The sequence below is a fragment of the Tamandua tetradactyla genome, chromosome 1, assembly GCF_023851605.1.
Source record: "Tamandua tetradactyla isolate mTamTet1 chromosome 1, mTamTet1.pri, whole genome shotgun sequence".
NCBI lineage: Eukaryota > Metazoa > Chordata > Mammalia > Pilosa > Myrmecophagidae > Tamandua > Tamandua tetradactyla.
In genome coordinates this window covers 99884170-99899880 of record NC_135327.1, presented here as the reverse complement: position 1 = coordinate 99899880, position 15711 = coordinate 99884170, and the positions used below count along the sequence as shown (strand labels likewise).

The following is a 15711-nucleotide window of genomic DNA, read 5'->3' as shown; positions in this document are numbered from 1 at the left end:
TCAACCTGCTGGGTCTCACACTCAGGGAAATCTGATTAAGTGTCCAGATGCCAGCAAAAAATAACAAATCACACCAGGAAAATTGAAGATATGGCCCAGTCAAAGGAACAAACTAATAGTTCAAATGAGATACAGGAGCTGAGAGAACTAATTCTGAATATATGAACAGAAATGGAAAACCTCTTCAAAAACCAAATCAATAAATTGAGGGAGGACATGAAGAAGGCAAGGGATGAACAAAAAGAAGAAATGGAAAGTCCGAAAAAACAAGTCACAGAACTTATGGGAATGAAAGATACAGTAGAAGAGATGAAAAAAACAATGGAAACCTCCAATGGTAGATTTCAAGAGACAGAGGTTAGAATTAGTGAACTGGAGGATGGAACATCTGAAATCCAAAAAGAAGCAGAAACTATAGGGAAAAGAATGGAAAAATTTGAGCAGGGGCTCAGGGAATTGAATGATAATATGAAGCGCACAAATATACGTGTTGTGGGTGTCCCAGAAGGAGAAGAGAAGGGAAAAGGAGGAGAAAAACTAATGGAAGAAGTTATCACTGGAAATTTCCCAACTCTTATGAAAGACCTAAATTTGCAGATCCAAGAAGTGCAGCGCACCCCAAAGAGAATAGATCCAAATAGGCGTTCTCCAAGACACTTACTAGTTAGAATGTCAGAGGTCAAAGAGAAAGAGAGGATCTTGAAAGCAGCAAGAGCAAAACAAACCATCACATACAAGGGAAACCCAATAAGACTATGTGTAGACTTCTCAGCAGAAACCATAAAGGCAAGAAGACAGTGGGATGATATATTTAAATTACTAAAAGAGAAAAACTGCCAACCAAGACTTCTATATCCAGCAAAATTGTCCTTCAAAAATGAGGGAGAAATTAAAACATTTTCAGACAAAAAGTCACTTAGAGAATTTGTGACCAAGAGACCAGCTCTGTAAAAAATACTAAAGGGAGCACTACAGTCAGATATGAAAAGACAGAAGAGAGAGGTATGGACTAAAGTGTAGAAAGAAGGAAAATTAGATATGATATATATAATACAAAAGGCAAAATGGTAGAGGAAAGTATTACCCAAACAGCAATAACACTAAATGTCAGTGGACTGAATTCCCCAATCAAAAGACATAGACTGGCAGAATGGATTAAAAAACAGGATCCTTCTATATGCTGTCTACAGGAAACACATCTTAGACCCAAAGATAAACATAGGTTGAAAGTGAAAGGTTGAGAAAAGATATTTCATGCAAATAACAATGAGAAAAGAGCAGGAGTAGCTATACTAGTATCCAACAAATTAGACTTCAAATGTAAAACAGTTAAAAGAGACAAAGAAGGATACTATCTACTAATAAAAGGAACAATTAAATAAGAAAACATAACAATCATAAATATTTACGCACTGAATCAGAATGCCCCAAAATACGTGAGGAATACACTACAAATACTGAAAAGGGAGATAGACACATCTACCATAATAGTTGGAGACTTCAATTCCCCACTCTCATCAATGAACAGAACATCTAGACAGAGGATCAATAAAGAAACAGAGAATTTGAATATTACAATAAATGAGCTAGACTTAACAGACATTTATAGGACATTGCATCCCACAACAGCAGGATACACCTTTTTCTCAAGTGCTCATGGATCATTCTCAAAGATAGACCATATGCTAGGTCACAAAGCAAGTCTCAACAAATTTAAAAAGATTGAAATCATACACAACACTTTCTCAGATCATAAAGGAATGAAGTTGGAAATCAACAATAGGCAGAGTGCCATAAAATTCACAGATACGTGGAGGCTCAACAACACACTCTTAAACAACCAGTGGGTCAAGGAAGAAATTGCAAGAGAAATTAGCAAATACCTCGAGGCGAATGAAAATGAAAACACAACATATCAAAACCTATGGGACACAGCAAGGGCAGTGCTAAGAGGGAAATTTATTGCCCTAAATGCCTATATCAGAAAAGAAGAAAGGGCAAAAATTCGGGAATTAACTGTCCACTTGGAAGAACTGGAGAAAGAACAGCAAACTAACCCCAAAGCAAGCAAAAGGAAAGAAATAACAAAGATTAGAGCAGAAATAAATGAAATTGAGAACATGAAAACAATAGAGAAAATCAATAAGACCAGAAGTTGTTTCTATGAGAAAATCAAGATTGATGGGCCCTTAGCAAGATTGACAAAAAGAAGAAGAGAGAGGATACAAATAAATAGGATCAGAAATGGAAGAGGAGACATAACCACTGACCTCACAGAAATAAAGGAGGTAATAACAGGATACTATGAACAACTCTGTGCTAATAAATACAACAATGTAGATGAAATGGACAAGTTCCTAGAAAGGCATGAACAACCAACTTTGACTCAAGAAGAAATAGACGACCTCAACAAACCAATCACAAGTAAAGAAATTGAATCAGTCATTAAAAAGCTTCCCAAAAAGAAAAGTCCAGGACCAGATGGCTTCACATGTGAATTTTACCAAACATTTCAGAAAGAATTAGTACCAACCCTGCTCAAATTCTTCAAAAAAATTGAAGTGGAGCGAAAACTACCTAATTCATTATATGAAGCCAACATCACCTTCATACCCAAACCAGGCAAAGATATTACAAAAAAAGAAAACTACAAACCAATCTCTCTAATGAATATAGATGCAAAAATCCTCAACAAAATTCTAGCAAATCGAATCCAGCAACACATTAAAAGAATTATACATCTTGACCAAGTAGGATTCATCCCAGGTATGCAAGGATGGTTCAACATAAGAAAATCAATTAATGTAATACACCATATCAACAAATCAAAGCAGAAAATTCACATGATCATCTCAATTGATGCAGAGAAGGCATTTGACAAGATTCAGCATTCTTTTCTGTTGAAAACACTTCAAAGGATAGGAATACAAGGGAACCTCCTTAAAATGATAGAGGGAATATATGAAAAACCCATAGCTAATATCATCCTCAGTGGGGGGGGAGAAATTGAAAACGTTCCCCCTAAGATCAGGAACAAGACAAGGATGTCCATTATCACCACTATTTTTCAACATTGTGTTGGAGGTTCTAGCCAGAGCAATTAGACAAGAAAAAGAAATACAAGGCATCAAAATTGGAAAGGAAGAAGTAAAACTATCACTGTTTCCAGATGATATGATACTATATGTTGAAAACCCTGAAAAATCCACAGCAAAACTACTAGAGCTAATAAATGAGTACAGCAAAGTAGCAGGTTACAAGATCAACATTCAAAAATCTGTAGCATTTCTATACACTAGCAATGAACAAGCTGAGGGGGAAATCAAGAAAGGAATTCCATTTACAATTGCAACTAAAAGCATAAAATACTTAGGAATAAATTTAACTAAAGAGACAAAAGACCTATACAAAGAAAACTACAAAAAACTGTTAAAAGAAATCACAGAAGACCTAAATAGATGGAAGGGCATACCATGTTCATGGATTGGAAAACTAAATATAGTTAAGATGTCAATTCTACCTAAATTGATTTACAGATTCAACGCAATACCAATCAAAATCCCAACAACTTATTTTTCAGAAATAGAAAAACCAATAAGCAAATTTATCTGGAAGGGCAGGGTGCCCCGAATCGCTAAAAGTATCTTGAGGGAAAAAAACGAAGCTGGAGGTCTCACGCTGCCGGACTTTAAGGCATATTATGAAGCCACAGTGATCAAAACAGCATGGTATTGGCATAAAGATAGATATATCGACCAATGGAATCAAATAGAGTGCTCAGATATAGACCCTCTCATCTATGGACATTTGATCTTTGATAAGGCAGTCAAGCCAACTCACCTGGGACAGAACAGTCTCTTCAATAAATGGTGCCTAGAGAACTGGATATCCATATGCAAAAGAATGAAAGAGGACCCATATCTCACACCCTATACAAAAGTTAACTCAAAATGGATCAAAGATCTAAACTTTAGGTCTAAGACCATAAAACAGAGGAAAATGTAGGGAGATATCTTACAATTGGAGGTGGTTTTATGGACCTTAAACCTAAAGCAAGAGCACTGAAGAAGGAAATAAATAAATGGGAACTCCTCAAAATTAAACACTTTTGTGCATCAAAGAACTTCATCAAGAAAGTAGAAAGACAGCCTACACAATGGGAGACAATATTTGGAAACGACATATCAAATAAAGGTCTAGTATCCAGAATTTATAAAGAGATTGTTCAACTCAACAACAAAAAGACAGCCAACCCAATTACAAAATGGGAAAAAGACTTGAACAGACACCTGTCAGAAGAGGAAATACAAATGGCCAAAAGGCACATGAAGAGATGCTCAATGTCCCTGGCCATTAGAGAAATGCAAATCAAAACCACAATGAGATATCATCTCACACCCACCAGAATGGCCATTATCAACAAAACAGAAAATGACAAGTGCTGGAGAGGATGTGGAGAAAGAGGCACACTTATCCACTGTTGGTGGGAATGTCAAAGGGTGCAACCACTGTGAAAGGCAGTTTGGCGGTTCCTCAAAAAGCTGTATAGAATTGCCATATGACCCAGCAATACCATTGCTAGGTATCTACTCAGAGGACTTAAGGGCAAAGACACAAACAGACATTTGCACACCAATGTTTACAGCAGCATTATTTACAATTGCAAAGAGATGGAAACAGCCAAAATGTCCATCAACAGACGAGTGGCTAAACAAACTGTGGTATATACATATGATGGAGTATTATGCAGCTTTAAGACAGGATAAACTTATGAAGCATGTAATAACATGGATGGACCTAGAGAACATTATGCTGAGTGAGACTAGCCAAAAACTAAAGGACAAATACTGTATGGTCCCACTGATGTGAACCGACGTTCGAGAATAAACTTGGAATATGTCATTGGTAACAGAGACCATCAGGAGATAGAAATAGGGTAAGATAATGGGTAATTGGAACTGAAGGGATACAGACTGTGCAACAAGACTGGATACAAAAACTCAGAAATGGACAGCACAGTACTACCTAATTGTAATGTAATTAGGTTAAAACAGTGAATGAAGCTGCATCTGAGGTATAGTTTTTTTTTCTTCTGTTTTAATTTTTTTATTTTTTTAATTTTTTTCTCTCTATTATCGTTTTATTTCTTTTTCTGTTGTCTTTCTATTTTTCTAAATCGATGCAAATGTACTAAGAAACGATGAATATGCATCTATGTGATGATATTAAGAATTACTGATTGTATATGTAGAATGAAATGATTTCTAAATGTTGTGTTAATTAATTTATTACTTAATAAAATGAATGTTAACTTTTCATTTTCTAGATAATTTTGATGGTGCAGAGGAATAACAGTTGTCACATTGATTCCTCTCTGGTGACTCTGCTGAATTCTCTTTTGGTTGTCATTGTTGATACTCTTTGAGCTTTCCGTTTGGCCATATCATTTGAAAATAACAACTCATTTCTCTCTTCTAATTATTTTATCTTTCATGTATCTTTGAATTTTCAGTCAGTTGGTCACTATTTCTGGTACTAAGTTGAATTGTTCCTGTGATAACTAATATCCTTGTCTTGTTCTGGGCTACAGGGACTGTATATCTTGCTGGAAAGCTGGGGAAAGGAATGTTCAGGGTCTTCAGGACACTGTTTCTTCTTGTCCTTCTGAATGAAGATGTAGCTTTGATGATAACTGTGTGTGGTTCAGGAATTACTGGAGCCCTGATTTGAAACATTTCCTTAAATGAAATTGCATAAATAGTATATCAGTTCTTCCTGAATGTGAAGCAAGCCTCGAATATACAGGAGTAATAGTATAGTAAGAATTTACCTTTCTACAGTGTAAGCTTCTGCTTTGAATGGGACTTTGCACCTTTATTACTCTGGGGACTTTGGAACTCAATGGAAATTACTTGAAAATGTTGCATTTCCTTCTGACTTCTGTGACCATTTCTTTCTCATATGTTTTTGTAGAGTGATTAAATTAAGAATTAAAGGTTAAAAAGTAATCTAGTGAATGTGCATACTCATATATATACCTGAATTCTTCCTATCCCTTTTTAAGGTCCCAGCAACACTGAGTTTCTTTTAAAGGTTCGAATTTTTTTGTACTAGCTGTTATGAGATATTAATGATCCATTCTTCTTTTAGTTTTTAGAAAATTATACATAGGTGTTGGAGTTCATTAAATGCCTTTATCCGTCATGTGTGGGAATAATTATTGAAGTAGTATAATATATTGATTTATTTTTGCATTGTTTGAACTCTCTTTTCATTCTGGGAATAAACTCTATCATGTGAAGATTTTTGTTTTGCAATATTCTTTTTTCTTTCTTCTTTTATTTAAATCTCAGTTGGTATGACTTTATTAGATACAGGAAAGAAAGCAGAAAGCTAAAAGTTTTAGAGAAGTTAGGCCTTTCAGTAAACATTACCTTAGCAGCAGGCATTTATTACTTTCAATTTTTACTTATCCTGAATGTCTTGTGATTCAGTTTCTATTGACTGATGTTTTTTCTTTGTCTATACTCCATGGTTTCTTCTTACCATCATCTCTTTGCATGTATCTCTGCTTTTTTTTCCACTTGCAGTTCCAATTCAGTTTCAAATTCAAACTTGAAAAGGGAGAAAATCAGATTTAATAACTCTCCAGTACAATGTTCCTATTAGTGAGAATTTTCATATCAGGCTGTATCAAGGACTATTGACCCAGCTTATAGATGAGAAAAAAAAAATTTATTTTTGTGAGACCAAAAAGTATTATTGTAAATTGGATTGCATTTTTAAAAAATTTTTATTGATAAAACCAAACAACATACAAACACGAACATTGTGCAATCAATGGCTCACATTATCACATAGCTGTATATTTAGATGAGAAGTTGTTTGACTTAGTCCCTGATCCCCAGCCCAGAAAGTTGTAACAGGATGGTGGAGGGTCATAGTATGCAGAGTCAAGCTTTGCATAGGAATTGCCTTTGACAGCCCTCTTTTTCTCCCCCCAGATGTACACAGTATAACTAGTGTTGACTTTATGACCGATCCAATATGAGAATAATCCTGATTCTGGGGATTATTGTGAGAATAATCTAATGTAAAGTATTTTATAAATTGTGAAATAATACATAAGGTTAAAATATTAAAGAATTAGTTATGTGCTGGAACTTTGAACAGTTAGTATTGAGTTCTCTCAGATGCTAAGTTTGGCATTAGAAGCAATTTGTTTTTTTGACAATCTGTTGCTTTTTTTTACTTCTTAACTTGAATCTTTGCTTTTCATACTTCTTGTTTTTTTATAAATATATTCAAAGTTTATTTGTGTTCCATAAATTAATATATTGTGTTTTTATTTTGATTCTGCTCTGTCATATCCCATGAAGTTTCTTCTTTATCTCAGGAGTATTTTTGTATGTCTTTAATTTTCAGATACATGGGAAAGTTGTTGGTCATTTCTAATTTTGTTGCATAACACCAGTGAACTATATCCTGTTGACTGTTTGGAAGTTTGGAACACTGAGTTCTCAAATTGCTTGGATCGGACTATAAGTTAACTATTTTTTTTTTTTTTTACTATTTTAAGATTAAGCCAGTTCAAGTGCTTTCTGTATAGAAAGGAAACCTACACAGTATATAAATGATGCGTTGATTAATAACACAAGGCTGGTGAAACTCATTTAAATCTAAATGAACAAATACAATTTGTTATCAAAAGCATGTTTTATAAGCTTCTGATTTTATTTATAAGTTTGGTAGTCAAATGGATAAAATCTATAAAAGTTTATTTTTTTCATTAACTGTCAGTAACTGAGGATCTGCAGCCGAGATCATCTTTAAAGCTCTTTTCTTCTTAAAGTTGTCTAATTTTTAAAAAAATATTCTTATTGGTAAAACTTATACAAATATACAAACATTCTTAACATACAAACATTCCATACATGGTGTACAATCAGCGGCTCACAATATCATCACATAGTTGTGTATTTATCACCATGATCATTTTTTTGAACATCTGCATTTCTCTAGAAAAAGAAACAGCAACAACAGAAAACTCATATGTACTATACACCTTACTCCCCATTTTCATTGACCCTAGTATTTCAATCTACTCAATTTATTTTAACCTTTGGTCCCCCATTATTTGTTTATTTTTTTATCCATATTTTTTACTTATCTGTCCATACCCTAGATAAAAGGAGCGCCAGACACAAGGTTCTCATAGTCACACAGTGACATTGTAAAAGCTATATCATTATACAATCATCTTCAAGAAACAAGGCTACTGGAACACAGTTCTGCAGTTTTAGGTACTTCCCTCTGAACACTCCAATATACCATAAACTAAAAGGGGATATCTACATAATGCATAAGAATAACTTTCAGGATAACTTCAGACTGTGTTTGAGACCTCTCAGCCACTGACACTTTATTTTGTCTCATTTCTCTCTTCCCCCATTTTGGTCAAGAAGGTTTTTCTCAATCTCTTGATACCGGATCCTGGCTCATCCCAGGATTTCAGTCCCATGTTGCCAGGGAGATTTACACCCCTGGGAGTCATGTCCCATGTTGGGGGTGGGGGATGGCAGTGAGTTCATTTGCCATATCGGCTTAGAGAGAGCGGCTGCATCTGAGCAACAAGATAGGTTCTCTGGGGGTAACTCTTAGGCCCAATTTTAAGTAGGCTTAGCTGATCCTTTGCAGGGATAAGTTTCATAAGGGTGAACCCCAAGATCAAGGGCTCAGCCTGTTGATTTGGTTGTCACCACTGCTTGCTGGAATATCAGAAATTCTTCATATGGTGAAGTTGAACATTTCCCCCTTTCTCCCAATTACCCCAAGGGGACTTTGCAAATACTTCTTTATTCACTGTCTAAATCACTCTGGTATTTTTCGGGGCATCACACTAACCCAGACAAACCAACACAATCTCATGCCCTATTCAAGCTTCTATGTACTTATGGTGTTCAACTTAACTGACTATACAGGTTAAATTAGGAAATGCACTACCCAAAGTATAAATTTTGCACCAAATAAACATCTCTACCTTTAGTCTCACACAGAAGTTGAAGTTTTAAAATATGAACGATATCATCTACCCAGTCTTCTGGTATACCTTTGTTCTATCCAGAGCAGCTTCATTCATATCTCTACTGGATGTATGATCCATTTTTCAACTTTTTAAACAGTTCCTGTATGGGGTACTGCTGACTTTCAGAGCTCTAACTCTTAAGTTTCAGGTGTCACATAAATACCTGAAGTTTCTGGTAAAGACCATGTTAAATACAAACAGCTCAGTATCTGAGAATTTAGAAGTAACAGTTACAGCTCCTGAATATATGTGATTGCTGAAAGACCTTACAACCTGAGATCCTTTACAATGAGCCCTAACCTGATAACCCATGCTCTTGATGTTAGATCACTCAACTTTTATATTATAGTTAGTCCTTATGATTGAAGCATGATAATATTTGTGCTTTTTTTGCCTGACATTTCATTCAACATACAGCTCTTAAGGTTCATTCATCTACCTGCATGCTTCACAACTTCCTTCCTTATTGCAGCCTATCAATAGTCCATTGTATGTTGACCCCATAGTTCCCCCTCCCATTCCTTAGTCATGTATCTTTAGGCCACCTCTATTCATTGTAGGTCATGAACACTACCACCAGAAGCACCAGTGTACAAATGTCCATTCGTGTCCCCACATACAGTTCCTCTAGGTATATATTGAGCAACAGGGTTTCAGGATCATATGGCGGACCCAGCCCTAGCCTCCTGTGGAATCACCACACTGCCCTCCAAGGGGCTGTACCTCTCATTTCCCTGCTGACAGTGAATAGACACATTTCTTCCTCCATATTTTCTCTACATTTCTATCTGTCCGTTAGTTTTTAAATAGTTTTATTCACACATCATAAACTTCAGCTGTTCTAGTTTAGCTGCCAGAAGGCAATATACCAGAAATGGAATGGCTTTTAAAAAGGGGAGTTTAATAAGTTGCTAGTTTACAGTTCTAAGGCCGAGAAAATGTCCCAGTTAAAACAAGTCTATAGGAATGTCCAATCTAAAGCATCCAGGGAAGGGTACCTTGGTTCAAGAAGGCTGATGAAGTTCAGGGTTTCTCTCTCAAGTGAGAAGGCACATGGTGAATACAGTCATGGTTTCTCTCTCGGCTGGAAGGGCACATGGTGAGCACAGCCTCATCTGCTAGCTTTCTCTCCTGGCTTCCCATTTCATGAAGCTCTCCAGGAGGCATTTTCCTTCTTCATCTCCAAAGCGCTGGCTGATGGACTCTCTGCTTCAAGGTGCTGCAGCATTCTCTGCTCTCTCTGAATCTCTCTCATTCTCCAAAATGTTTCCTCTTTTATAGGACTTCAGAAACTGATCAAGGCCCACCCAAATGGGTGGAGACACGCCTTCACCTAATCCAGTTTAGCAACCACTCTTGATTAAATCACATCTCCAGGGAAATTATGTAATTACAGTTTCAAACATACAATACTAAATAGGGATTAGAAGAAATGGCTGCCTTTACAAAATGGGATTAGGACTAAAACAATGGCTTTTCTAGGTTACATACATCATTTCAAACCAGCACATCAGCCTAAGTGTATAGACATGCCTTTGCCACCATACTCTATCTGAAGACATTTCCTTTTCTTACACAAAGAATCCATGCCCCTTTCCGTGTTGACATTTAGTTTTGGCATAATGCCTTTGTTACATTGAGTGGAAGCATATTACAATGTTACTGTTAACTATGAACCCTAGCTTACATTGATTCTGCTTTTTCCCATATACTGTCTGTTTTCAGCACTCTGAAATACTCACATTTCTTTGTTCTTCCTCATGCTAAAACTTTTTTTTTTTTTAATGTGGGCAGGCACTGGGAATCGAACCCAGGTCTCTGGCATGGCAGGTGAGAATTCTACCACTGAGCCACTGTTGCACTGCCCTAAAACATTTTTTAATTTGTACGGTTAATCACCATCATTGTACACTCTAGGCATTCCTAAATTGTACCATCTCAGTCTTTAACCTCTGTCTTTCCTTCTGGTTTCATACATGCCCCCAGCCCTTCTCCATCTATCATACACATTTTCAGTTTTATTCAGTGTATTTATATTCTTGTGCTACATTCGGGTAGTATTGTGTTATCCATTTCAGAATTTTTACAATCAGTCCTGTTGCTCAAACTGTATTCCTTCAGCACCAGTTACCTAATCTCTACCTTATTTTTATCTCCTAATAACCTGTGTTTTTAACTTAAATTCTCCAAATTCACTCATTAATGTTAGTTCATATCATTGAGACAATACAGTATTTCTACTTTTGTTTCTGGCTAATTTCACTCCTAATAATGTCCTCAAAATCCATCCATGATGACACATGCTTTATGACTTTATTCTGTCTTATAGGTATGTAATATTCCATTGTAGTATATACCACAGCTTGTTTAGCCACTCATCTGTTGATGGACATTTGGGCTGTTTCCATCTCTTGGTATTTGTAAATAATGCTGCTATAAACATTGGTGTACAAATATCCATTTGTGTCCTTGCCCTCATGCCCTCTGAATAGATACCTAGCAATCAGATTGCTAGATCATATGGCAATTCTATACTTAGCTCCCTGAAGAACCACCAGTTGTGTTACATAGCAGTTGTACCATTTTATATTCTCACCAATAGTGGATAAGTGTGCCTCTTTCTCTATATCCTCTTCAACACTTGCCATTTTCTGTTTTTCTTTTCTTTTTTTTTGGTGGTGGTGGTGTTGTTTTGATAATGGTCATTCTGGTGGGTGTGATGATATATCTTTGTGGTTTTGATATACATTTTCTAATCAGTGAAATCAAGCATCTTTTCATGTGCCTTTTAGCCATTTGTATTTCCTCCTTTGAAAAATGTCTTTTCATGTATTATAGCTCATTTTTTAATTGGGTTGATTGTCTTTTTGTTGTTGAGTTGAAGAATCTCTTTATACTAAACCCTTACCTGATATGTGGTTTCCAAATATGGTCTCCCATTGAGTAGGATGCTTTTTACTTTCTTGAAAAAGTTCTTTGATGCACAAACGTGTTTCATTTTAAGGAGTTTCCATTTGTCTGTTTCTTTCTGCAATACTCGTGCTTTGGGTTAAGATCTAGGAAACCGCCTTCTATTACATGTTTTATAAGCTATTTCCCTATATTTTCTTCTAAAAGTTCCGTGGTCTTGAATCTAATATTTAGGTCTTTAATCCATTGTGAGTTAATTTTTAAAAACTTGTGAGATATGGATCCTCTTTCATGCTTTTGCTTGCATATAGATATCCAGTTCTCCAAGCACCATTTATTGAAGAGGCTGCTCTGTCCCAGGTGAGTTGGCTTGACTGCGTTATCAAAGATTAATTGTCCATAGATGAGAGAGTCTATATCTGAACACTCTGTTTGTTCCATTGGTCACTATATCTGTCTTTATGCCAGTACCATGCTGTTTTGACCATTGTAGCTTTGTAATATGCCTTAAAGTTAGGTGGTGTGAGGTCTTCAACTTCATATTTCATTCTCAAGGTATTTTTCGTTATTTGGGGCTCCCTGCCCTTCCAAATGGATTTGGTTGTTGGTGTTTCTGTTTCTGAAGAGTAAGTGATTGGGATGTTAATTAGTATTGCATTGAATTTATAAATCAATTTGGATAGAATTGACATCTTAATTATATTTAGTCTTCCAATCCATGAACAGTATGCCCTTCCATTTGTTTAGATCTTCCAGGATTTCTTTTAGTAATTTCTTATAGTTTTCTGCAAGAAAAGGTCTTTTGTATCCTTAGTTAAATTTATTCCTAAATATTTTATTTTATTTTTGGTTGCAATTTTAAATGGAATTTTTTTCTTGATTTCTTCCTTATATTGCTCATTATTAGTGTATAGAGATACTCCTGATTTTTAGGTTTTGATCTTGTACCCTGCCACTTTGCTGTTCTCATTTATTAGCTCTAGTAGCTTTGCTGTGGATTTTTTTAATTTTCGACATATAGCATATCACCTGCAAACAGTGAGAATTTTACTTCTTCCTGTCCTATCTGGATGCCTTTTATTTCTTTTTCTTGTCTAATTGCTCTGGCTAGAACTTCTAGCACAATGTTGAATAACAGTGGTGACAGTGGACATCCTTGTGTTGTTCCTGATCTTAGGAGGAAAGCTCTCAGTCTTTCCCTATTGAAGATGATAGCTGTAGGTTTCAGGAAGTTCCCTTCTATTCCTGTCCTTTGAGATGTTTTTATCAAGAAAGGATGTTAAATGTTGTCAGATGCCTTTTCTGCATGCATCAATTGAGATGACCCTGTGGTTTTTCTGCTTTGATTTGTTGATATGGTATACTATATTAATTGATTTTCTTATGTTAAACCATCCTTGCATACCTGGAATAAATCCCACTTGGTCATGGTGTATCATTGTTTTAATATGCTGCTGGGGTTGATTTATAAGAATTTTCTTGAGTATTTTTACATCTGTATTCATTAGAGTGATTGGTCTGTAATTATCTTTTCTTGTAGTGTCTTTGTCTGGCTTTGGTATGCAGGTGATTTTGGCTTCATAGAATAAAGTAGGCAGCCTTCTCTCTTTTTCAAATTTTTTGAAGACTTTGAGCAGGGTTGGTACTAAGTCTTTCTTGAATGCTTGCTAGAATTCACATGTGAAGCCATCTGGTGTTGGAGTTTTCTTTTTTGGGAGCTTCTTGATGACTGATTCAGTCTCTTTACTTGTGATTATTTTGTTCAGGTCATCTATTTCTTCTTGAGTCAGTGTTGTTTGTTCATGCCTTTCTAGGAAGTTGTCCATTTTGTTTACGTTGTCTGGTTTATTATCATATAGTTGCTCATAGTATCCTCTCATTACCTCTTTTATTTCTGAGGTGTCAGTCATTACGTCTCCTTTTCCTTTTCTGATTTTATTTATTTGCATCATTTCTCTTTTTCCTTTTGTCAACCTAGCTAAGTTTCCATCAATTTTATTGCTTTTCGCAGAGAAACAACTTCTGGTATTGTTGATTTTCTTGATTGTTTCCGTGTTCTGAATTTCATTTATTTCTGCTTTAATCTTCATTATTTCTTCCTTTTGTTTGCTTTGGGGTTAGTTTGCTGTTCTTTCTCTAGTTTTTCCAAGTGAACAGTTAATCCCTCGATTATTATTGTGTCTTCTTTTTTTTTTGTATCAATTATTTTATTTATTCTTGTAATTAGATCTTCACAATCAAAGTTGTCTTTTCACTGTGTTTTGTTAATGTGAAATTAAGTTGTAGTTATAAGCAAAAGTTGGTTGCATAGGGAACAATAATTGTATATTCGGTTTAACAGAAATAAAATAATATTTGTCTTAAAATGCAAGATTTTGTTTGTTACATAGCCTCTTCGCCATGCACTTGTGTTATTTAAAAAATTTAATTTTTTAAAAGTGAAAAGTATTTGTGCTAAAGTTGGAATGTATAACTGCAACATCAATATCAGCTCCTTAAAGAAAAAGCAAAGTAATCTGTGCTATGTTTCCCCTGCAAGAGGAAATTCAGATTTGCAGTTGACATGAAAATCATGTATAAGACTCCTGCAGGAGATTCTTCAGCATACCTTATCCAGCTCTTCTTCACAGTCCTAATATATACCTTTGAAGAGTCCTGGTAAGTATTGCTCCTTGGCAGCCTCACTTTCCCACATCATGGAAGTACAAGTTTGCACATATACATAACATGATGATAGAAAATAAGATATAGTAAATTAGATTTCTAAATTTCGGTTCTAAGTCTCCTTGTTGATACCAGTAGATAAGTATGCAGGCAGTAATACTACTCAAAGAGATGCAGACAGCAAAAAATATATTCAATGGTTTTGGAGGTAGTTGAGGGAAAACGAAAGCACTGATGAATGTTACTACAATCAACAAAGATGTTAACCTCCCAACAACTAAATTGATGATTCAGTCCTTGGCAGACGTCTCTCCGAACAGAGGTCTGTTGTCCAAGCCGCTGGTGCCATAGGTCCTGGTAGAAAAGTCCTCCATTTCTGGGTTTCTTCACTCTCCCCAAACCACTCAAAGCCGGGCCAGCATTACCTCCCGTAATTCCGGGCCCACGACGCGAATGCCTCCAATTTACTAAGCACTCATTGCCGGAAACCCCTGGTCAAGTCGGGGAAGTCCCAGCGGCAGGTGGGCACTCAGGTCCGGGGGACAAGGCTGCTCCACCCAAGCCCCGCTCTCCACCTCATCTTGAGCAGGTCCACGTTCCACACCGCCTGCCGGCCAAAGTGTCCTAGCCAAGTGCGGTACAGCGGCTTTCTGGGTGCGGAGGCTCTGGGGTGCCGGGAAGACGCATGGGTAAGGTGGAAACCTACGGCGCAGGTGGAGAGCTGGCGCTCTGGCTGGACCGTGCACTAGAAGTCCCTTCCTGGATTCCCATGTCTTCTTTTTTGATATTGGCATTTAAGGCAATAAATTTCCCTCTTAGCATGCCTTTGCAGCATTCCATAAATTTTGATATGTTGTTTCATTATCATTTACCTTGAAATATTTACTGACTTCGCTTGTAATTTCTTCTTTCACCCACTGTTGTTTAAAAGTGTATTTTTTAGGCTCTATATATTTGTGAATTTTCTGGCCCTCTGCCTGTTACTGATTTCCAACTTCATTCTTCTATGGTTTCAGTCTTTTTAAATCAATTGAGACTTGCTTGGTGACCCA

General features: G+C 36.2%; 1 protein-coding gene and 1 pseudogene across 8 annotated transcripts in view; one reads left to right on the top strand and one right to left on the bottom strand.

Annotated features, from left to right (window-relative positions):
- STK31 (serine/threonine kinase 31) overlaps window positions 1–15711 on the top strand; it is a 147740-nt gene that overhangs the window by 57321 nt on the left and 74708 nt on the right. The window lies entirely within an intron of this gene.
- Window positions 14549–15255, bottom strand: LOC143685684 (transmembrane protein 243 pseudogene; annotated as a pseudogene).